The sequence below is a fragment of the Mustela putorius genome, unplaced genomic scaffold (assembly GCF_011764305.1).
Source record: "Mustela putorius furo isolate JIRA1106 unplaced genomic scaffold, ASM1176430v1.1 tig00537281_pilon_pilon_pilon, whole genome shotgun sequence".
NCBI classification, from domain to species: domain Eukaryota; kingdom Metazoa; phylum Chordata; class Mammalia; order Carnivora; family Mustelidae; genus Mustela; species Mustela putorius.
In genome coordinates this window covers 49,638-73,602 of record NW_025422419.1, presented here as the reverse complement: position 1 = coordinate 73,602, position 23,965 = coordinate 49,638, and the positions used below count along the sequence as shown (strand labels likewise).

The 23,965-nt window shown below is 42.8% G+C and overlaps 1 long non-coding RNA gene and 1 pseudogene across 4 annotated transcripts in view; both read right to left on the bottom strand.

Moving 5' to 3' along the window:
• Nucleotides 1-9,615: 9,615 nt before the first annotated feature.
• LOC123390189 lies at nt 9,616-11,645 on the bottom strand (annotated as a pseudogene).
• Nucleotides 11,646-12,187: 542 nt separating this feature from the next.
• Nucleotides 12,188-23,965, bottom strand: part of LOC101677601 — a 38,668-nt gene continuing 26,890 nt past the window's right edge. For 2 of the 4 annotated variants that reach the window (XR_006604851.1, XR_006604852.1), the window contains exons 3-4: nt 23,056-23,118; nt 19,882-20,831 (exon numbers count right to left, since the gene is read on the bottom strand). This is a non-coding gene — a long non-coding RNA (conserved oligomeric Golgi complex subunit 2). Of the gene's footprint in view, nt 13,227-13,394; nt 13,910-14,789; nt 15,737-16,560; nt 16,670-18,934; nt 19,040-19,881; nt 20,832-23,055; nt 23,119-23,965 lie in introns of those variants that run through there. The other 2 variants (XR_006604854.1, XR_006604853.1) reach the window with 2 other exon arrangements.

Genomic DNA, 23,965 nt, shown 5'->3' with positions numbered 1-23,965 from the left:
TCAAACGATTGTCCTTCAGTCTGTACTGTCTGTGTCCTAATCTCTTCTTCCTGTAAGCACAACAGTCCTGTTGGCTTGATGCCCACCCCCAGTGAGCTCGTTTTCCCTTTATCACCTCTTTAAAAATCCTGTCTCTGAATACTGCCACATTCTGAGATGCTGGGTGTTAGGACGTCAATGTAGGAATCTGGGGGCATCCAACTAAGCCCATAACAATAGTCAAAACTGGATCCGAAACTGAAATTTAGACACATTTTAAAATGCTAAAAGTGTATATATATATATATATATATATATAATTTTTGTGGTAGGCCTGAGATGGTTGGTAGGCTGAGATGTATTTGTAACCTTTGAGGGAAACATCCTTTGGAATGATCAAAGAGAGCTTCTATGTAATTCCATACATCCACAATTAAACCCCAGAGCTTTCTAATTTGGAATTTGGCTGTTTTGTGCTTGGTGGCAACCAAAACCAGCCTAGGGCTTTTCTTTTGTTTTGACAGAAAAGTAGGAGGCAGAGGACTTGAGCATTTAGACATCTTGCTGCTCTTTGGTTTAATCATACTCTACTGAGTTGCCCGAAACTAATTAAGCTCTTGGCTCTGTAGAGGAGAGATGATGTTCATTACATGTCATTGGCCACATTGTTCCTTTTTTTAATTGTTGTTAACATTTGTGTTATTTTTCAGTATAAGAGACAAGCTTTATCTTAGTTTGGGCTGATGTAACAAGAGCACCATAAACTAGGTGCTTTAAAGACATACTTATTTCTCTCAGTTCTGGAAGCTGGGAAGTCTACGATCAAGACCCTGGAAGATTCCGTGTCTGTTCAAGTGCCCACTTCCTGGGTCACAGATGACCATCTTCTCCCTATAACCTCCAAGGTGGAGGAGGCGAGGGATCTCTGTGGGGTCTCTCTTATGGAGACACTAATCTCGCCCATGAGGACTCCACCCTCATGACCTAAACATCTCCCAAGGACCCCATCTCCTAGTTATGTCCCTTTGGACATTGAGTTTTCAACTTATGAATCCTGGAGGGATACACTGTCTACAGTGAGCTTCGTCAAACATCTTTTATGTTCAAGGCACTGTTTTTTGGCAAAATTAATCATTTCCTACACATCCTTTGAAGCAAGAGTATTTCTGCACTTTGCCTTCCTTTAGAACCTTTCTCTAGAGAGGATCCTAAAAAGTTCAGAAAAGACGCAGAAGAAACCTGCTGGTTAGCTCGTTTTTCACAGTAGAGCAGAATTCATTTTGAAGTAGGTTAATCTTAGAAATCCAGGCGAAGACACTTCGCTTGAAAATCATCTCAAATGATCAGTTTTGTTAGTATGAGTAATAGTAACTATAAGATCAATAGAACAACTTTTTGTTCTACTGTGGGCCTACTGTGTGCTGGGTACCTCGGAGCACCTGAGTCGAACCATCTCGTGATCCTTTCAACAGCCCACTGAGGGTCACACTGTCTTCTCCTCCACGTTATGGATGAGCCTTAAGTCTGGGCCAGAAATGACACAACTTTCCCAAAGCCATATTGCTACTGAGGGGCCAGCTGGGATCTACGCCCACTCTGGTGCCAGAGCCTGTGATTGCAAACGTGGGCTGCACTAGCTGTTCAGAACAAAGGACTGTTCATGGAGGTGACACAGCTAACCCGTGAGACCCACCACCCTTTTCCCTAAGGTCATCCCGGTACAGCCTGCAGTGATGGCCCAAGTTAAGCATTCGAACTTGGTGCTGCAGAGGGCGTGTTTTAGGGACAAGATTGGTGTTAAGGGGGTCTAATGAAGCCCAGAGGGAATGGAAGGAAAAACAGGACTTGGGGAAATATCTGGGTCCCTGGAGCAGTGATCTCCTTTTATTACTGTGCACCTATCTTTCACAAAAATAAATAAATAAATACATACATACATACATACATACAAAAATATTTGCAGACATACCACCAATTTAAGCAAATTTTTGATAAATTATAGACTCTACTACTCTACTAAATTATTATGCACATTATAAATGACATGCAAAAGCTAAACAGTTAAATGGATGACATGAAATATGAATAAAACTTATAATATTTTCTTCCAGCCCCTTACTGGACTATTTCTCAAACTCCCTTTGTAGAAGACTTTTTAAAGATTTGTTTATTTATTCATTGAGAGAGAGAGAGAGAGACAACACGTGTGTGCACATGTGAGTAGGGGGGTGGGGCAAAGGGAAAAGGAGAGAAGCAGACTCCCCATTGAGCACAGAGGCCTCACTAGGGCTCAATCCCATGACCCTGAGATCATGACTTGAGCCAAAATTTTGAGTCAGACATTTAATCAACTGAGACACCCAGGTGCCCTGGAGAAGACTTTTTAAGAAAGAGATAGGACACTTGGATTTATAGCAATAATTCCTAGAATTAATCTTTAAAAGTGGGAAGATAGAAATGTTTTTTTTTTTAATTTTTTTTTTAAGATTTTCTTTTTTTATTCATAAGAGATGGGAGGCAGAGGCAGAAGCAGGCTTCCCGCAGAGCAGGAAGTCCAGAGTGGGACTTGATCCCAGGACCTGGGATCATGACCCTAGCTGGAGATAGACGCTGGAGATACTGATAAACCAAACTTTAGGGAAAAATACTGAACTTTACTGGGAAGATGAAGCAGAACAACAGCATATGGCAGCAACATGAGTTTTAGATAGCTGTTGGTCACCCAGAAGGCTTAAGGTGGAGAGAAAAACAAAAGGCTGTAGTGACCCAAAATTGTCCGAGTTGTGTAATTTGACCCAGGAACTTCCGGGTGACATAAAGATTTGTTTATTTATTACACGGACAGCGCCATGTGGGGACAGAGCGAGGGGGAATGAGAATTCCATACAAACGTGTGAGTGGCTCTTCTCCCATCTCCAGGGGGGAAGGAAGAGATTGGGGTTTACTCCAGTAAGCATGGTGATGAGTTGGTGAGGTAGGTTGACTAGATGTCTGGACACCTGAAAAAGCCAGCTAAGGCTGGCTTCCTGGCCATCTTGTCAGTGTCTTATTGAAAGCTTGTCATGTGCAAGACTTTCTTTTAACAGGTTGCCAGGTGAATCAGACTACCGGCCGCCATGTGTCATTGCTCAGGTGGTCCATGACACAATGTCCTGCAACTAAGGGGATGCACTTAGCATTACAGACATAGTTCTGTCTTTATTTTGAAATTTAGAAAATATCTTATTAATTTGTTCACTCCAAAGAGGCAATTTATTGCTTACTATGACAGTCTTTTGGTAGAGGACACAAAACTGCTTTCTTTGTTATGAAAATCAATGTGTTACACCAATTTTCTGAAAGATGAAAATGAAGTGCCTCCTTCCAGCTGGGTCAGCACATAAGTGTACCCTATGTATTGGTTTTTCAATAGAGTCCATTTACAGAATGTACATGTCTCTCAATACAGAAGACATTTGCTCACATTTATGTTTAGAACATTCCCGAACCTGGTCCAGGTTGCGGATGAAACCGTCACTCTGACTGGCAAGGCATAACGAAGGAGAGTTTTCCTGTAAACAATATGTGGTCATGGAAGGAATCAGCACTGCAATTCGTGGCTGATTACAAAAGCTCTAAGAGGTGGTAGATGCACAGGCAAAGTGGTGACTTTTGCAGAGGAAGCAGGGTGGGGAGAGATAGCAAAACAGAAGTTTGAGAGGGCCCTAAAATCTCCTCCTGTGGGATTATTGGCCATTGACCTTGAGAAAGGCTATGGGGAAAACTTGAAAGAGCATCAGATCAAACCCTTGGCCACTGGAGGTTGAAACTGACATGAGCAGCACTATCTCTATTCTTGACCCAAGGCCACAGGATGACAAGCTTTGCTTTTTCAATGTGGTCTCATGTCTCTATACTGCCCTATAAAGAAATTAATACAAATAAATGCTGAGAGTGTAAAGTGTAAGCAGAGCTCCCCTTGGCCATTTCCTAAGTTTTGTCCACTCCGAAGTGAGTATCACTTTGGTGAGTGCATTGCAGGAAATGGCCTTAATGATGAATGGCAGACCTCCACTCCAGAGTGACATAAAAAGCAATCTGCACCTCCTTCCTGATTTGTCTGTAATGAAACTTGCTTTCCTCAGGTCCCAGCATTCGAGGCAGATAAATATGTTTCCTTTTGTTGGCTCTTACTCATACTTCAGCAAGATTTCCCATGTGCTTTCCTTGGCTGGCTGGGAAACTGGACCACAATTTATGGCATCTTAGGGGACAGGCGCGTAGAATTCCAGTGGGATCCCGGAACAGAACCTAATTGGAGATTAGAGACCATTGCGGTGCGAAGCTTTTCTTTGAGATCGAAAGAGGTGCATGTTATGCAAATATTAGCAAGTGTAAGTTCACACTGTCTATTGAAAATTTATAGACTCATTATGGTCAAGAAGGCTGGAAGATAAGTAGATTTGGGGAAAGATGCAGGTAAATTCAGGGAGGTGGCAAATTACCCCATGGAAAGTAGAATGGCTAAAGAGAATGGCCCAAGCTTTTTAAAAAGATTTTATTCACTTATTTGACACACAGAGAGCAAGAAAGCACAAGTGGGGGGAATGGCAGAGGGAGAAGGAGAAGCAGGCTCCCCGCTGAGCAGGGAGGCAAATGTGTGGGACTCCATCCCAGGACCCTGGGATCATGACCTGAGCTGAAGAAAGACACTTAACCGACTGAGCCACCCAGGCGCCCCCTGGCTCCAACTTCCAAAGATGGTGTATGAGCTACCTTTGGTGGGAAGGAATGAAGATCAGCAACTGTCCTTGATTCTGCTTCTCAGGAAGGCATTGTGATGTGGTGCCCAGGACTTTGGAGACAGACACACGCTTGGTGCCCTCCGGCTCTGCCGCAAAAGCAACACCTTCCAGAGGGCAGCTGCAGGCACCGGGTGGCGTCACACAGGGTCAGACCCGGGAGGCACTCAGCCACGTACCGATTCCACCATCCTACTGGGTTTGGAAGAGAGCTATCAAAGTCCCTGCTGCCGAAGGACCATCCAGAGTGACATGTCCCATGGGGCACGCCGGCATTCCTTTACCCCTTCAGGTTATTGGCAGCAAGGCTGGAAATTTTTTTAATTGCCTGGGAAAATGATAGCAAACGGCTCCAAAAAGGAGTTTCAAAACGCAGACTTCATACTATGTTTTGAGTACATTTCATTCATTTGGCAGGTACTGACAGGGTGCTTAAGTGCCAGGTGCTGCTGCATTAGAAACGGACTTGAGGAGTTAACAGGAGGGGGCTCCAGCCCTCAACCAGCACAAAGTCGATCAATGGATGCATGTGACAGACAGAGCACTGTGACGGGGAGTACTAGGTGCTCTCATAAGAAGGGTGTGCTAGGAGTTAAGGGAACACTCGGGGAGAGCTGTGGGAAATATGATGGATGCAGATGGCTCCAGGGGAAACCAGAGAACTGCTCAGATCCCTGCTTCTTAACAGCTCCAAGTGCCCGCTGCTTCAGAGTGGGGGCTGGGCGAGCAGGGAGCTGGGGTGGGCGCAGCGATGCCTGATTTCCGACCTCCAGCCCCTGCGCTGTTTCACCTGTCCCTTTAGGAGTACAATGACATAGGATTTCACCAACGGAGGATCTACCCCTGCATCCTGGTACTGGAAAAGCACGCGAGGGCTGCGGAGCTGAAAGCAAGAGTTGGTAGTTCCAGTAATGTGTGCAGGGTTTTAAAAAACTATATATGGGAAAATATCCGGTCTTATTTGCATGTGTTTGTATCATGCACAATTTTTAACTGCAATCCTCCTTTTACCTTCTTCCCTGTTGTTAAGACTCTCCTCTCCTCACCGCTGCCTTTGTCCCTATAATACCTGTTGACAGCCTGGTGCTCATCCATGAGCTCATTCGCCTCTATCCACACACGCATGGGGCTCTGTCACTGTTTGACAAATATGGGCTCATTTTATCTACCTCTTGATCTAGTGCTTCCCGGTTAATAATCCCTCCTGCATAACGTCCTTCTGTTTTTATCTTCATTTTTATAAAGAATGGCTGCTCACCTTTTATCAGGTGCCTTTATTTTTTATCAAATGCATTTATTGCTATGGTCTTAAGAGTTTTTTCACAGTTAATTTAGTGATGAGGTAAATCTTATTGATTTTCTGGTCTTGAGCTCCCTTTATTTTCCTGGAATGAATCCAAGTTGGTCTCAGGATATAGTCCTTTGATAGATGCCTGACTTCTGTTATTTGCTAACATTAGTTCAGTTTCTGTTAACTAATCTGTCCTAAGCCAGATTTGTTAATAGCTTCCCCGTTCCTCCCTCTCAGGTTTGGGTATTAAAATTGTGCTCAGCTTCATCAAGTGAATTGACTTATTATTGTTTAATTGCCTGTTGCCATTTAACAGTAGAATGACAGTTATCCAGCTGCAAACCTGTCTGATCTTGGAACTCATCTTCTGAATTTTCCATTCTTGAATCATTTGGATGATTTTGTTTTCCTAGGAAATCATCGTTTCTTCTAGGTTATCAAATTGATTAGTATAAAGTGCCTTGCAGTTTAGTGATTCTTTTATATTATGCATTTGCTTTTATATCTCTGTTCCCAACCCTTATCTGTTTTGCAACTCTCTCTCTCTGTCCCCTCCTCCCTGAAACCCCCCTTTCCCCATCCCCCTTCCCTCTCTCCCCACCTCCTCCCACACCCCATCTTCCCCCTCTCTTATCCTTAATAGGGCATGTGAAGTTTTTTTTTATTATTTCATTAGTCTTTCATAAAAACAACTTTGAGTTTATTTGCCCCTCATATTTTTTATTAGTTAAAAAATTTATCTTTATTATAATTACTTCCTTTCTTTTGATTGAGCTGCCCTTTTCTGATGGGTTTAAATGAGTAGTTTCTTTTATTCAAAAAAATGTTTGAAATTGAAGACATTTGACACTAAAGTCTCCTTAGAGTATAACTTCTGGTGTCTTCTGTAAGTTTTGGTATGAAATAGTCTCCTTTCCATTGCTTTCAAGATTTTCTTCAGTCGTCTTATGATTTCTTCTTTGACTGAAGACTGTATTTCTTAACTTGTATGTAGTTTCAATTTTTTGTTACCAGGTTATCTAATTCTGATTCTACTGGATTGTGATCAAAGAACTGTTCTTTAAATCTTTAATTTGGAAGGCTTGTAAAGGTTTCCTTTGTTGCCTAGTATGCAATTAATCTTTACAAATATGGCTTTCCTTAGGTGTAAGAAAGAAATGTTTTCCGAGGGAAATAAGGATGTCTATTTTCTTTTTTTTTTTTTAAAGATTTTATTTATTTATTTGACAGACAGAGATCACAAGTAGGCAGAGAGGCAGGCAGAGAGTGAGAGAGAGGAGGAAGCAGGCTCCCCGCGGAGCAGAGAGCCCGATGTGGGGCTCGATCCTAGGACCCTGGGATCATGACCTGAGCCGAAGGCAGAGGCTTTAACCCACTGAGCCACCCAGGCGCCCCAGGATGTCTATTTTCTGTGTGTCCTTGTTTTTCCCTCCTTCTAGTAGATACTCCCATTTGAAAAGCTAAAATTTTACCTTGTTATTGCATTTTTAGAGTCTTTAGGTATTATGTTGTTAGATGTATACCTGCTTATACCTTTTACATCTTCTTTCCAAACTCTGCCTTTAAAAATGTCCCTCTTCATCTTAGTACCTATAACTTTAGACCCAACTTGTCTGCGATGAATTTTGCCATTCCGGCTTTCTCTTTTGCATGGTATCTCCTCACCTGATACATTCTCAATCCCTTTTGCATTTTAAGTATGTTTCTTGAACAGCGTGGATCTGTAACCCCCTGATAGGTGCTTTAATAGAAAAAGTCAGTCTGTACACATTTAAATTAATGATAAACAGTCATGATTTTATTCCTTCCATCTTATTTTGTTTGTTTTTATTTTCCCCCCATTTTTGATGTTTTTAATCAAGTTCATTCTTTTTCTACTTGATAAATATAGAAGTTCTTTGCATTTTTCGATGACAGCTTAATTGAGATATAATTCACAGGCCATACCACTCACCATCTAATGTGGACAATTTAATGGCTTTCACTATATTTAACTATACTATACTGAACTACCTACACATTTTCATCATCCTCAAAAGAAAACTTTAGCCATCACCACCAGTCTTAGGCAACCGCTATCTACTTTCGGTCTCTGTAGATTTAGCTATTCTGGAAATTCCATATAAGTCAACTTATGCAATATGTGGTCTTCTGTGACTGACTTCTCTCAATCAGCAGAATGTTTTCAAGGCTCCTCTGTGTCGTGGCACATTTCAAAATTCTATTCCTTTTCAAGGCTGAATAATATTCCACTGGCTGGATGGATCACATTTTATTTATCTGTTCATCAGTTGATGAACATCTGGGTTGTTCTCACCTTTTACTATTACGAATAAACCCTAAACGTTCATGCACAAGTTTTTGTGTGGGCATAGTTTTTTTCTTGGCTCTATACAGAGGAGTGATATTGGTGTGTCCTATGGCAACTCTGTGTTCAGCATTTTGAGGAGCTACTAAACCATTTCTAATGTGGCTGCGCTATTTTCCAAGCCCACCAGCAATTTACAGGTTCCAGCTCTTCACATCCTTCCAACACCTGCTTTTGGGTTTTTTGATAGTAGCCATCCACGTGGGTGGGAGGTGGTATCTCACCATGGTTTTGATTTGCATTTCCTGAATGATTAGTGATGTTGAGCATATTTTCACGTGCTTATTGTCCCATATAATTTATATATACCTTATATGTATCTTTAAATATATATATTTATATTCATATTTTTTATATTTAAATACATATTTAAGAATGTAAATATATTTACATAAATATGTTTATATAAATATATGATAATGTAAAATATATTTATATATACATTTATATATTAATGTATACATTTGAATATTGGAGAAATGTATATTCAAGTTCTTTGCTCATTTTTTTTAAAGATTTTATTTATTTATTTGAGAGAGATTTATTGAGAGAGATCACAAGCAGGCAGAGAGGCAGGCAGAGAGAAAGAAGCAGGCTCCCTGCTGAGCAGAGAGCCTGATACGGGGATCGATCCCAGGACTCCGAGTTCATGACCTGAGCCGAAGGCAGCAGCTTAACCCGCTGAGCCACCCAGGCGCCCCTCTTTGCTCATTTCTTAACTTGGTTGTCTTTTTATTTGAGTTGTAAGAATTCTTCACACAGTCTGAATGCATGTTCCTTATATATGACCTGCAAATATTTTCTCCCATTTAGTGGCTTGTCTTTTGACTTTGTCAATGGGGTCCTTGGAAGCACAAAACTGGGATATTTTGGTTGAGTCCCATTTATTTGTTTATTATTTTTTTTAAGTTGCTTGACTTTGGTGTTTGGCTGAGGAGCCATTGTTAGATTCAAGACCACTAACATTTACCTTTGTGTTTTCTTCTGAAAACTTTATCATTTTACTTTATTTTTATTTTTTTAAAAGATTTTATTTAGATAATGAGAGAGAGCATGAGCGAGGAGAAGGTCAGAGGGAGAAGCAGACTCCCTGTGGAGCTTGGAGCCTGATGCAGGACTCGATCCGGGAACTCCGGGATCATGACCTGAGCAGAAGGCAGCCGTCCAACCAACTGAGCTACCCAGGCATCCCCAACTTTATCATTTTAATGCTTACATTTATGTCTTTGATGCATTTTGGGTTATTTTCTCTGTATGGTGTGAGGCAGGACTCCTGTTTCATTATTTGCATGTGGCTGCTTGGGAGTAAAATACTGTTCTTACCCCATTGAATTGTTTGGCACCCTTGTCAAACATTAGTTGACTGTAATTTATTTTCCTTTTTTTTTCCCATTGAAGAATTTCACGTGCCATGTATATTATATTTCTAGGAAAAAGGAATCCCAGGATTTTCCCTCCTGCCTGGATTCTTCCTTCTTCATGGTGCATGATGCCAGAAGAATTTTTCCATGCAGTGAAACCAAACTGAGGGGATGGAAATATTCTGCCACTTTTCTAGATCTTTCAGTTATACAAGTCTAGGGCTGGTCATGCCACACTTGTTTAACTTGCCCGTGAGGTTCACAGCAGTTTTCCCAGCTCTGTGGTCATCAATAATTTCAAATTTGCCCATGTACTCATGCTTCGTCATTACAGTGAGGAAACGGGATGATGACTTTGGTGCATGGCCTCCTAAGAACCTGGCCTTCGCCCCCCCTTTCAGCAGTGTTAATGTTCTTGAGGGCATCTGTGGGACATTTGTTCACACTGTTACTGTGGCACGGAAAGATGGCAGAAAAAGCTTTTTTTTTCCCTTTTATTAATATTTGGTCTTGTTCTCCTTCCCTTTCTCATAACTGAATGCGTATTTCCCCTCCGTCATTTGAAAACTGCATACTGTTCTCCAGCTGTTTTCCCCAGACGAGACCTTGTGTATCAAGAATCCTTATTTCACGGTTATTATACACAATCTTAAAGATTTATGACTGTCCTCTTATTTTACACATGCATACACACGAAGCACTAAATACGGACTTTATCTGAATGGCTAAATGTTGGCCAAGACAGAAGCCAGTTGTATGGGGAACTTCTAGGATAAAGATATAGTCTGAAGTTTTTTTTTCTTTAAAAAAAACCTTCATGGGGCACCTGGGTGGCTCAGTGGGCTAAAGCCTCTTGCCTTCAGCCCAGGTCATGATCCCAGGGTCCTGGGATCGAGTCCCACGTCGGGCTCTCTGCTCAGCGGGGAGCCTGCTTCCTCCTCTCTCTCTCTCTGCCTGCCTCTCTGCCTACTTGTGATCTCTCTGTCAAATTAATAGGTAAAATCTTTAAAAAAAAAAAAAAAAAAAGCCTTCATGGGGCGCCTTGTGTGGCTCAGTGGGCTAAAGCCTCTTGCCTTCAGCCCAGGTCATGATCCCAGGGTCCTGGGATCAAGCCCCGCATCGGATTCTCTGTTCAGTGGGGAGCCTGCTTCGTCCTCTCTCTGCTGCTGCCTCTCTGCCTACTTGTGATCTCTGTCTTTCAAATAAATAAAATCTTAAAAAAAAAAAAGCCTTCATATTTTATTAAAAATTTTAGGTGGCCGAATTCAAAAGGTTAACAATATAGTACAATAATAATAATAATAATATCATCTAATAATAATATAATAATAATTTCTCCTGCATAGTCACTGCTGCACACTAGTAAAATGAGATGTTTCTTTTCTTTTCTTTTTTAAAGATTTTATTTATTTTATTTATTTGACAGACAGAGATCACAAGTAGGCAGAGAGGCAGGCAGAGAGAGAAGGAGGGAAGCGGGCTCCCCGCTGAGCAAAGAGCCCGACGTGGGGCTCGATCCCAGCCAAAGGCAGAAGCTTAACCCACCCAGGCGCCCCGAGATGTTTATTTTCATTTGGGATTATGGAGGGGCAAGGTGTTTTTGGCTCTCCTGCTGAAGGAGGGACTCAGTCAGTATTGTCTCCACCTTTTTCCCTAGCTCTGGAAGATGAAGATGTCCCTCCATCTCCCAGACATGAGGGTTTGACCAGGACATGGGATGGTATAAGCTCATTGACATAGTCTCATGAACTAAGCTTTAGCCACAGTCGTTTCCAAGTATTGGTCAAAGTCGTTCCCTCTCAATTTTTCTTTCTGAATTTCTGACTAGGGTTATACCTGCAGTCACTCGAGGAGAAACGAGGCATGTGGCAGCACCTGGGTTTTCTTTCAGGTGGCAGAGTCACTCTTGATTTTCTGATTTTTTTTTTTAAACATGGATTTTATTTACCCTGAGGAGATGATATGTATTGTGAGGCAGAGATTCTCATGATCACACCCAGAACTAGACAGAGAGGCAGAAAGCCAGGTGAATTCCTCATTGTTCCAGCAGGCTGTCAGCCCTCAAAGGCCTTCTGGATGATCGAGAGAAAGAGCACAGTAGGGGGGAAAATATTTAGGCTCCCATGCCAGGAGGAACAGGATTCAGTTTGGGTGACTCTTGACCATTTTTCATCTTCTGATGACTGAAAGTGGTCGTTATCCAGTCATGGTTTTACATGCATGAATGATCCATGACATAAAACTATAAGAACTGCCGAAAGGCATTCGTAAGCTTAACCCAGCTTGATTAATGAAAACAAATTTTTTTGTAATGCTTTCTTCCTACTCTGTATTAGTTTTCAGGACTGGATTGAAAGTGATTTATTGTGGATAGGGTTATACCCATTTTTTTTGCGCCCATTTTTAAAGGTGGCAGAGTTGACTTTCTGATTTTAATTCATCTTCACTAGATGAAGAATTCACAAATAGGACTTTTTCTTGAAAGAACCATAGCCTGGGGGCGCTTGGATGGCTCAGTTCATGATCTCAGGGTCCTGGGATCGAATCCCACATCGGGCTCCCTGCTCAGTGGGGAGCCTGCTTCACTCTTTGCCTCCCCCTCTGCTTATGCTTTCTCTAATAAGTAAATAAATAAATAACCTAAAAAAAAAGAAGTTGTATTTGACTGGAGCTTCATGTGGAGTGACAGATCAACAGAAAGACAAAGGGATATGAGACAGGAAGCAATGAAGGAAAACACAGAGGCGCACAGTATAGACAGATGTTCCTCAGCTTATGACGGCCTCGGCTTCTAATAAACCCATTGTTCAGCTGGAAATCTCTTTAGTTGAAAATGCATGGAAAACACCTAAGCGACTGAACATCAGAGCTTAGCCCCACCTAACTTAAATGTGTTGAGAAACTTACAGTATTGCACAATTGGGCAAAATCCTCTAACACAAAGCCTATTTCACAATAAAATGTCTTGTATCTCATGTAACTTACTGAACAGTGCACTGAAAGCCAGAACAGGACGGTTCAAGTGTGTTGGTTGCTGACCCTCGTGATCACGTGGTTTGCCTGGGGGCTGTGCTTGCTGCCCCTGCCCAGCATTACAAAAGGGGACCCTACTGTAGATCGCCATTCTGGGAAAAGATCCAAACTAAATGCATATCACTTCTGCACTATTATACAATGTCAAAAAACCATAAACTGAACCAAGGTGAAGTCAGGGATCTTCTGTACCAGGTGTGTTAGGGAAGGTCAAGCGCTCCTGTCTGGCCAGGAACCATAGTGGTATGGGGGAAAGTTCCACAGTAGAAAGTTCTACAGCGTAGAACCACTAGGACTCAAGCACCAAGGGTGCCAGGTTGCGCAGGAAGACTGGATGCTCCTCTGTGGGCGATGAGAAGCCACGAGCAACTCAGGAAGGCTGCAGAGCTCTGGGCAGGTGGGACAGCTGAGGGCTGCAATGAAGAGGGACAGGTGGAGCTGGGAGACCAGGTGGGGAGAGCCCGCTACCCTCGAACAAAAGGCGACAAAGGTCTGGACTGGGATGACAGAGATGGTGGAAGGTAATGGGATATTCATGAAACAGAAATGGAAAGCCATGGTAATGAAATAAGAGAGGAAGGGAAAACCGAACATGACTTTAATTGCCATCAGTATAAAACGTGTTGAATTAAAATGAATTGGTATTTCTAGACCGATGATGACATCACAATAATGGAAGGAAACCAATTCTGATTTTGAACCTGGTTAAGGAGAAAGTATAGACAAGAGAAAAGCAGAGGCTCTGGAGTCACACAAATGTCACCGTTGAGATTCGTCCCCACTCTTCATTCCCTTCCCTGTAAACCCAGGCAAGCGACACCTGCCTCACAGCACTGGTAACAAATAGGGAAGAGCACACGTTCCCACGTTCCCGGGTCAGACAGGACAGCCAGGGATCAGCGGCACATGAGGAGGTGACAGGTGGTCACTAAACTGAGCTCAGGTGCATACACAGCATTTTACGTCACCTTGAGATGGCTCCTCCTGTGACCTCTCGAAGAAGGCGGCAGTGGTGAGGAACGAACTTCAGGAGCTTATTAGCATACATGATCTTCAGGCCGTCCTGATGAGACTCAACAATCTGCTCTACAATCACCTAGCAGAAGGAAGAGCGTTTTATTTTTATTTGTTTGTTTGTTTGTTTGTTTTTTTGTTTGTTTTAAAGCACCTACAAGAGAAGTATGAACTATACACTACAGAGAAAAGAATCGAGTAAACCTTACAAATGCACTACGTCCTTCCTCCTCCCCACTCAGTATGCTTTCTAAACAGGACGTAAGTAACAACGGCATGAAAATCTGGGTCCCGGGATTTGGGAATACTGCTCCAACCCTGGGGGACACAGAGGCTGAGGGACAGAGACTGGCCTGAAGCTAAAACATCACACACACTCATCTGCTTCCCTTCTGAGCTTAAAAGCGAAATACTGTATCTGCAGACAACCGCTCTGTACCATCTTCACCCTGGCCTTATCCTATACCGTCTCCAGAACAGGGAAAGGGCTGAGATGGAAAGTGAGGGAAGAAAACACATCTTATTTTGCTTTAGTATTTTATTTTTTTGGGTAAGGCTGAGTTGCAGGAGGTGAATGACAAGCATACAAACTTAAAATACAAACGTGGCCACAGTTCACTTAACGACACGGAAACGTAAAGTACTTCCCTAATTTAGCATATTAGATTCAGTTCAATGAAAAGGGCATAAATTAAACAACTAAAATATTTTCACTTAGTGACAAAGAATAATGTAATCTTTTTCACCCCCACAGAGAGAGCTAGGAACTATAATAGGATACATACAAAGAACTGACAGATCATTTACTTTTAGTAGTCTTAATGAAGCTGAGAAGATTACTGAAATTAATCCTTCAATTTCACTTCTATCACTGGGATACTGTCTCGTTTTAAAACTGGTAGCCTTTCATCCTGAAATCATGGTGGGTAGCTTTATACTTACCGGACAGAAAGAACACTCACACTGGCAGGTGACTGGAAGAAAGCCCTCAAACGCTGAGACTGGCTTCATGACTTCTGTCAGCCTGAACTAGATGAAACCAATGCTCTCTACGTTGGAAGCTGCTGATTGCTGGCGGTATCACATGGTGCAGCCCATACTCCGGCCGCTCAGAGGCAGGATACACTGACTCCCTGCATTTAACTGTATCCTTATAGGTCAAGAACACTGGGTAACCAAGTTCCGGACTTAAGGTACTACCCCACTAACTCGCCCTTCAAAGCCCTTTATCTTTGAATATTCCCTCCCTCCCACCTTCCTAGCCTGGCAAACTCCCCCATGGTCTTCAAGACTTAAGCCACATCAATTCTGCGAAGACGCCTCCCCTCACAGACTTTCCCTGCGCACAGAGCTGTCTTCCAGATCCTCCAGTGGGCACGGGCGCCTTGGTGGGGTCATGCTTTTCGGCAACTTCATTAACGTATAACTTATGGAAGTGGAAATTGACCTGAAAATGTTCTGATCCGTACCTTCTTCCGAGGCAAGTCCCTCACCCATACTAAATTAAGATGATCCCTGAATTATGGCATCACTGGAAGAGAAAAGAGCGCATGCCTGATTCCTGCCATGCTGATGGGCTCCAAGCGGGACCAACCTTTTCTTACATCCAGAAGAGCAGGAACTAAGAGCATCTTCAAGGAAGAGCCCTGAGCTCTCTCGCACCCAGTCAAGAAACGAAGCCAGATTAGATGCTCTGTGTTTGTGGAATGAGGTGCATGGGGGCACAAACCTCATCCATGTACAGTTTCACCAGTACTTGCCCAACGAACGCCTCTGCATCCCGTGTCTTGTCAAATGTAGCTTAAGTCCGGAGGCAGTGCCGTATGATGTCCACATTGGAAGTCTGAAGCCCTTCTAGCAACAGGCCTCCCAGGGACTGCTGCAGCATGGCCGTAATGTGGGCTATACGCTGCAAGAACAGAGAGACCAGGAAAGAAGGTCCAGGCACAACAGTTTCTAAAAGCTCCAATATATGTGTATAATTTATATACATATGTGTTATATATATAAATCGAGCCTCTAATTCTACCAGAATATATGTAAGATTAAAATCCCAACATTTCCTAGAGAATAACAATGAATCTCTTCTCCCCATGATTGCTTTCTTTCTTTCTTTCTTTTTTTTTTAAAGGTTTTTATTTATTTATTTGTCGAGAGAGAGCACAAGCACATAAGGAGGCATAGGCAGAAAGAGAAGCAGGCTTCCTGCCAAGCAAGGAGCCCAAGGTGGGACTTGATCCCAGGACCCTGGGATCATGACCTAAGCCAGAGGCAGTGGCTTAACTGACCGAGCCACTGAGGCGTCCCCTCCGTATGATTTCTTTGAAAGTAAGTCGGCTTCATCAAAGTGAAGTTTAGACAATTACGGAATGACAAAAAGTTATTTGCCTCTTAAGCTACGGAGTAAATCTGACAAACGTGCATTTAAACCCAGTCAAGGGCTTTGGATAAATGAACTCCGACTACATCATATGATGTGTCAAGTTACATGAAATTCAGAATTAATTTTACTTGCATAGTTTGGAGACTACGCTTGTGTCTTTACACAAAATCTATCTAGTGTGACATAATGGAAGAAGGGTCCCAAGCAGGAGATACTGAAAAAAAAAAAAAAAATTCAAAGCTAGCTTCAAAATCCTGTAAAGTAGCAATTATCAGGGGCAATGCTAGGTCAAACCAAAATCATCCAGGAAATTCGCAAACAGCAAATTGAAAATCGAAACCAACACTTACTGGTCTTACTTTGTCCAGAAGAGGCATGCCTTTGCTCTGAACAGCATGAAACTGTAACTGGTTAAATTCTGTGGCAATTCTCTCCAAAATCTCTCTAGTCCAGAGAGGGCTAGTAGAGACAATTAGAGAAGTGTAATTCCCAAAGTTAAAACCTGCCACCCCCACCGCCCCCCATGCCTTACAGCGCTCAGGCACCTGCACCTGCACGCCATCAATTTTCAGGACAAACTGTCTGTGCAGCAGGCCCCAGGTGTGAGGGGTGAGGAGCGGGGAGGTCATAGAAGCCACCGACGCAGCCTGGCCCGGGCCACAGGGCCCAGGCAAGGGGATGGAGCTATTTTAGGTCAGTGTGGGTACAACTGCATGTTTCCACCACGTTCCTCGGGCTCTCCCATTCGTGCCCTTCTTCTCCCTTCTTCTCCCATTCTCTAACCCCCTCCTCTCTCTTGCCCTGTCCTACCGTTCATACCCGAAGCCCCCTCTTCTTTTCCACCTGCCTCATTCTCCCTCCCAAGTACCTCCCCAGTACCAACTACTGCTGTCTCCTCAATCAGCTAAAACTGACCGCCTAGCAGCAACCTGGGAAATCGCTCAGAGCAGCGGACTCCAAGTTTACATTTACCCAATGGCAGAAAGAGCAAGCTCGGTGCTCCGGGAGCTGGTGAGAAATCACTCACAGTGCATCTGCCATCAAGTGGACTGGATACACTTCCCTCTTGCCCCCCCACATTAGAAAGCATCAACCCCATTCAAAAGGAAGCCAAACAGTGAAAGAAAAAAAAAAACATAACAAAGACCCCAAAGCCCCTGCTGGGCTCTATGAGGCATCCCACATCTGAGGATGGGCAGTCAGGTAGTGAGGAAACACACTGTAAGGAAACCCAAAAATGTCTGGAGACCTGCCACGGTGTGCCCTGTCCCAGAGCATCAGAACTGGTATGGAGGGAAGGCAGGCGCTAGGCAGGACCAATGCCAAAGCCTAATCCCAACCTCTACTGACTTATCCCATGCGCATTTCCTATTTATCCTTATCTCGGCATTTCTGGGCCTAGCAGAGCATGATGTATTTACCGTGCGCTGACTCTGCTCTGGCTTTCCTGACTCCAGAGCTCAGAGCTGCTCTTCTGGAGAAAAAAGTCCTCCAAGGTAATTCTGAGAAAGAAAGCGCACAATGTCTGTTTATCAAGGACAGTGCTGCAAAGGGACAGGATTGTAGACACAGAGCTCACTGAGGTGTTTCTATCCGAGGAGCACAGCAGCAACAGCAAAGATGGGAAGAACACTGGAGGGCCAGCTCCCCAGGGTCTGAACATGGACATGGCTGGAGGGGCTGCAGGTGCTGCCAAGGGCCACAGCAAAGCAGAGCCGCTGGAGACACACGGGCTGCAGAAGGGCCGCGTACAGACTGTCTGCTAAGTGTGGACGAACGGGGCAGAAGCACGAGTGCAACGGGCTAGAGACACAAGCACAGTGGAGGCTGACCACTTAGTTGAATGCCTTGATGTGAAAGGGGGCAGAGACCCAGGACCAGAGAATCGCTTCCTTTGGGATGTGTCCGTTCTTAATCTCCATCATGAGACATGTGGAGCATATGGTCTCTCAAGTTCCTTCCAAATCTAAAACCTTAATTCCTAAAATTTAGAAACCTAACTCCCCTGCAGGGGGAGGGACTGTTAGCCTCACACAACAGAGCACGCAGGGCACGCAGGGCACCAGGCGACCTTGACGCAGGCAGCCCAGCTGGTATGTGCAGAACCAGCCCGGGCTACTCCCACTGCACCACTGTGTGTCTCACGGTGCTGACAGGACCTAACTACTCATTTTCTGAGTCACTCATCTACCCTGGCTGATTGAAAATTCACACCAGGAAGGGAACAAGACAATCACAGTATAACAAAGAGAGCCATCATCTTTTTCCTATTTCATAAGCTTTTTCTTTCCTGTTTGTAAATTTCAACTGGATGTGCCCTATACTGTTTCATAGTAATATAATGCTGGTGCAAAATACATCAATGGTAATACTCTGGGCATGTCTAGGAAAAAACATGAGATGGAGAAAAACCAAGATGAATGGTAGGTATGCCTTAAAGATCAACAGGACTTTGCTAGTCCTCAGGAAGGTGATTCCAAATATACTTTTCCACTGCAAGCATAATGACGTGTTGGAACTGTGGTCTATAACCAAAGGGTTTATAGGAACGTGTTATAGATTTCACCATTTCATGTTCTCCACTCTCCTGGAGCTACATTCTAGCCACAAACCTGGATTTTCTTCTTGTTTAGAAATGAATTCTAACTAAGCCGTCCCCGCCTAATTAGACTGGATTTGAAGTATTAATTTATGTGCTACTTAGTTAAAAAAAAAAATGCTTACCTGCTTGCTTCTAGTGCAGAGGTTTCTTTAGAACTTTGTGAATTTAAGATTTTTTTCAATCTTTTCAACTGATCAAATAACTTGTATAAGCCTCAACACACACATCTATAAAAATAAAAATTAAGCAAAGAAAAAACGTCACCATCTTTACTCTTAATCATCTTTATTTCCCATGCTAAATGCAGGAAAATATAAGACCAAAAGTTAACTTCAAATATATAGGGCATGCTATATTTTGAATATTTCTATGAAACAAAGAATTCTCAAGAATGCAAATCTTAGTTCTAGAATAAGCATACTTCCATATTCTATTGCAGGTTTATAGAGAAAAAAAAAAACCCTAGACTTTGCTTTCTCATATTCTATACTATACCCCATCCTGAATCTTTTCTTTTTATTTATTTATTTGTCAGAGAGAGAGCCCGATCAGAGTCAGAGGGAGAAGAGGCTCCCCGCGGAGCTGTGGGACTCGATCCCAGGACGCTGGGATCTATGGGCATTTCTTTCCCATATCCTTTTTTAAAAATTTTTTTAAAAAGATTTGTTTATTTGAGAGAGAGAGAGAGACTGCATGTGCACGTGCAGGGGAGGGGCAGAGGGAGAGAGAGAATCTCGAGTAGAGTACATCCTGCTGAGCATAGAGCTCAATGTGGGGCTCAATCTCATGACCCTGAGATCATGACCTGAGCCAAAATCAAGAGTCGGACGTTTAACCAACTGAGCCACCAGGCGCCCCTCCATTTGTTTTTTCTTATGGCCCTTTATTCATGTTTTAACTTTGGCTTCCGATCGTACTGACCCTCTCAGTTTACATGTGCATATACCTATATGGCCAAGCACCAAATCATTAAAGACCTTTTACACTACACTACAAATATTATCAAAGAGGTTGAGGGACATTATGAAAACTCTCATCCTTAAAGAACAAAAAAAATACAAAGTCATCCATTCAATAAATAGTTACTGAACACCCCTGGGAGCTCAACATTCATTCCGACGGGGGGTGGTGGAGGAGGGGGACACGAGAGAATAAAGCAAGAAATACACCCTGCTCTCATAAAGCTTACTGTTTTGTCTGGAAGCGCATGACAAGCATTCTTTGGACAAAAGCTGTGAGGAGATCCAGAGGCGAATTAAACAGAAGGTCCCTCAAACAGGCTTTCTCCCCACTGAGATTTTAACAAATATGCTAATAATACACATAGAAAACATAGTACAGAGCAGCAGGCGAGAGTCAGAAGCCCAGACTCCCAATGCCCGCTGTGCCCCTACATCGTTATGATCATGAATGACATCGGGGGCACTAAGGGGCACACTCCCGGGGTGAGCCCTCAGATGTACAGAGCCGTTGCCTGTCTCACACACCTGAAACTAAGCCAACATCACATGCTAACTACTGCGAATCGAAAAAAAGTAAAGTGAACACCAGAACATAAAGAACACAGGATCAGAAAATAACAACAAACCTACGGCAGAATCCTGAGTTTGCTTTGGAAAGCCCACTTCTCCCCTAGTCTCTAATATAGGCCTATTTTCTTTACAAGGCCGCTGACAATTTATACAGTCGTTAACTGTCAAGGGCTGCACCGACAACAGTTATCACGGTTTCTTGTTCTGGAAAAAGTGGGTGATCTTGAGATTGTGTGGGTACCTCTGAAATTCTGTCTTATTATTTCAGGTAGATAACGTGACGTAATGCATAAAATGCACATGCGTGAGAGCTTTGAAAAAAAGCTGAATAGTGCTGACAAGTTCGTGGAGAAAAGAGGAGAGGGCTTCAACTGGCATGCAGCATAAGAAATCTACTGGAGGGTACCTTTTTCTTCCTTATGTCCTGTTGTTTACACATTAGTTCATCTACTGCCCGAATTCCTTTACTGACTGATGACCTGAGACTCTTTAAAAGAATAAAAAATAAAACGTATTACAGACATTGTTTTGTCACATCATCAAGTTCCTACATCTCATTCAATTCCACAGAACTTAATACCTGTGCTCCAGTACTATGCAGATATTGACAAAAAAAAAAAAACAAAACAAAACATGATATACCAGACATAGTTACTGTTGAGGGGACTCATGATCTGGGGGCATAATGACACGAAGGCAGGGTCGCATGGCCAGAAGAAGAATGACACATATACAGTGAAAGTTATGGGGATGAGGGGGCTTAGAATGGAGAACAGATAATATGAAGCAAAGTACAGGAGAGTCTGGAAATGCAACGGGGCTTGAATCGGACTCTGAAAGCCATGTGTACACAGCTGCCGAGGTGGGGAGGGGATGGGGAGCAGATGTAAGTGCAGACATACTCAGGGGCAGGGTCAGACAGGCACACAGCCATGTGCACTGCAGGCTTCCTTCTGGAGAGAAGCAAAAATAGGAATGGACGGCCAACTTCACTGAGATGAGGTCTTTAGATTCTGCATATTTTGGAGAATGAGAGAATGTCAAAGCACTGATGCATGATGATGAAATGTGGGTATGGAAATACCAGGAATCAAGAATGAAGAACAGAAGACCAGAAAAAGGCAGAGCACAGAGGTAGAGAAACATGTCCAGAAGCTAATGAATAAAGAGATAATTAGGAATTAGGGCCAAAACAAAGGTTAACAGAAACAACTAGAATGAAGTAGGCATATCACAAAAATTCCACAGGAAGGTGAATTAATTCACTCCATCAACATTATGAAACACCTCCTGGACGTCAGTATGGTGGCAGCCCACAGGGATACAATGAAGACAGATATAGTCGTATCCCTCAGAGGTCTGAGAATCTCACAGAACAGCTTCAGAGTTGGGACCAGAAAGGCAGGTCAGGCCTGTGGCTGAGCAGGACCAAAGTGGCCATAAAAACAGGCCATGGAAAAGGGAGGGGATACAGTGATGGCAGGGGGTGAGGTGGGACGGGAGCCTGTGTGAGTAGAGCAAATCTGCCTCCAGGGAGAGAAGAGTGGGAGGCCAAAGGAAGGCTAGGCTTGGGAAACAACACCACTATGAGGCCCCGGGAGGAAGAGGCACACCAAGGAGGCAGTGGGAGAGCCCCACAGCGGCTGGTGTGGAATCCAACAGCGGACCACGAAAATCCCTTCCATTCCAAGGAAAAGTACCTTTAACAAGATTTTGTAAAATTCAAATGAGACATAAACCATGGAAAGTATTGGCTACCTCAAGGCACAACTCAAGATTTTTACCTGTTTCACGAACTCTTTCCTGCCTGCCCCTCCCCTAGGCTTCTCAGCACTGATATTTCCATTACTTCGCATTTTTCTTGGTTCTAACCATGTACTGTGTCTTCCCTTAAATTATGTTCTCCTTATATTCTCTCTAGGATGCAGGCACTGTCTTAGCGGAGGGATGCACACGAGGCCACTCAAGCTAGAGGAGACAGACAAGGAAGGATGGTGTAGTTTATGACAAATTTATGACAGGGCATCAGAACGGACAGAGGCCGTAAGTCAGGGCACCAGACACAGACGGGGGGGGGGGGGGGGGTGGGAGACAGGGCAGCACAGTTTTCTGTTAGAAGTGATGCCACAACTGCCCCTCCACTGTTCACCCAGGTGGAGTTCCTATTCCCAATGGCTTAGAGGTGGGGAGTCCCATTCCCACAACAGAGATTTTTCTGAGAGAACATGCAAATGTAACATTTATTAAGTATTACTTTTTATTTATATTATCCTTCAGTTCCATTAGGGATTACACAGTTTTTGTAGATCAGCCCAGGAACCTAACCACATGTAGATTACGTGGGGTGGGGGGGGTATTTACAAGATTACAAACTGTTAAAATACAAGTCATTCGTAAGTTAGAAACCACTTACATATGACCAAAGTGGCATTAATAAGTTGAATTTGGAAATATGCTTCCTCTCCCCTGACATTTTAAGGTTGTCTACTCTGAGAATATGTCTTCTTCAAATCGAACATGTTTTTTTAGGTTTTTAGCATATGCAAAAAAAAAATCATTTACAACTCTTCTGAAGGTGAATATTATAATCACGAACCGTTAAAATACAACCACCAGTACCACCAAACTAACAGATGAAAAGAATTCTTAGAGAAAAGCCGACGAGGACAACAGGCGTCACAGCAGACTGTTTTCATTAATTGGCGACTTACCAGAACTTCTCGTAACTGTCCCAAAGGCACAGAAAGTTCATTGAGGGCTTTGTCCATGCCAACCTAAAAAGCAAAACCAGGTTGGCACAAACACATCACGATAAGGAGTAATAATGACGTATCTATTTAACAATCAAAGCAGTACCAGATTTAAATTATTTTTTTTGGCACAACCGTATTTTGCTACATAACTAGCTAAACAACAGAAGTGTTATTTGGCCATTAATGTTGTTCATAGAATATGAAAAAAATCTGTTGAAATACATGGAACTATAAAAATAAGGGAAGTCATGAGAAACGAAAGTTTCCTTAAGAACAATTTGCCTTTAGATGACATTTTAAATGAATGTGAAAAATTTTCACAGAAGGTGAACAGTTCTCTGTCTGTAATTGATGATACTCAGCCAGCTGATGTGAAAGTCTGACGGGCTACGTCTCTCTTAAACATTATTATAAGCCTTGAGAAAAATAGAAATTAAACAGAAGTAAAATTTTCTAGGTTTTTAATCCTATTGGGATATTTATCTTAGTGGTATATTTCCCAAAAGCAAATGTGCATCATTAATTTTAATGCTTCTTGAAATTCCCACGGAGCTGCAACTTTCTGTGCTTCTCTGGACAAACAAAATGAAGCATCAGGATTTAAACAGACAGAGATCAAAGGCAGAGAGGGCAGGCAGAGAGAGAAGGAAGGAATCAACAAGGGACTTTTCTGCCAAGTAACAAAATTCAACATTTCTAAAACGGCTTTTACAAACAATTGATAAGCTCACTGCAAATCATTCTTATAGCTTTTACAAACAATTGAAAGCCACTGCAAATCTTTTTAAATAAAACCAAACTTTTAAAATATCAATATTGGCCAATGTTCCCTCAACCTAGCTCTGGCTAACATATACCTGGGAGTAAA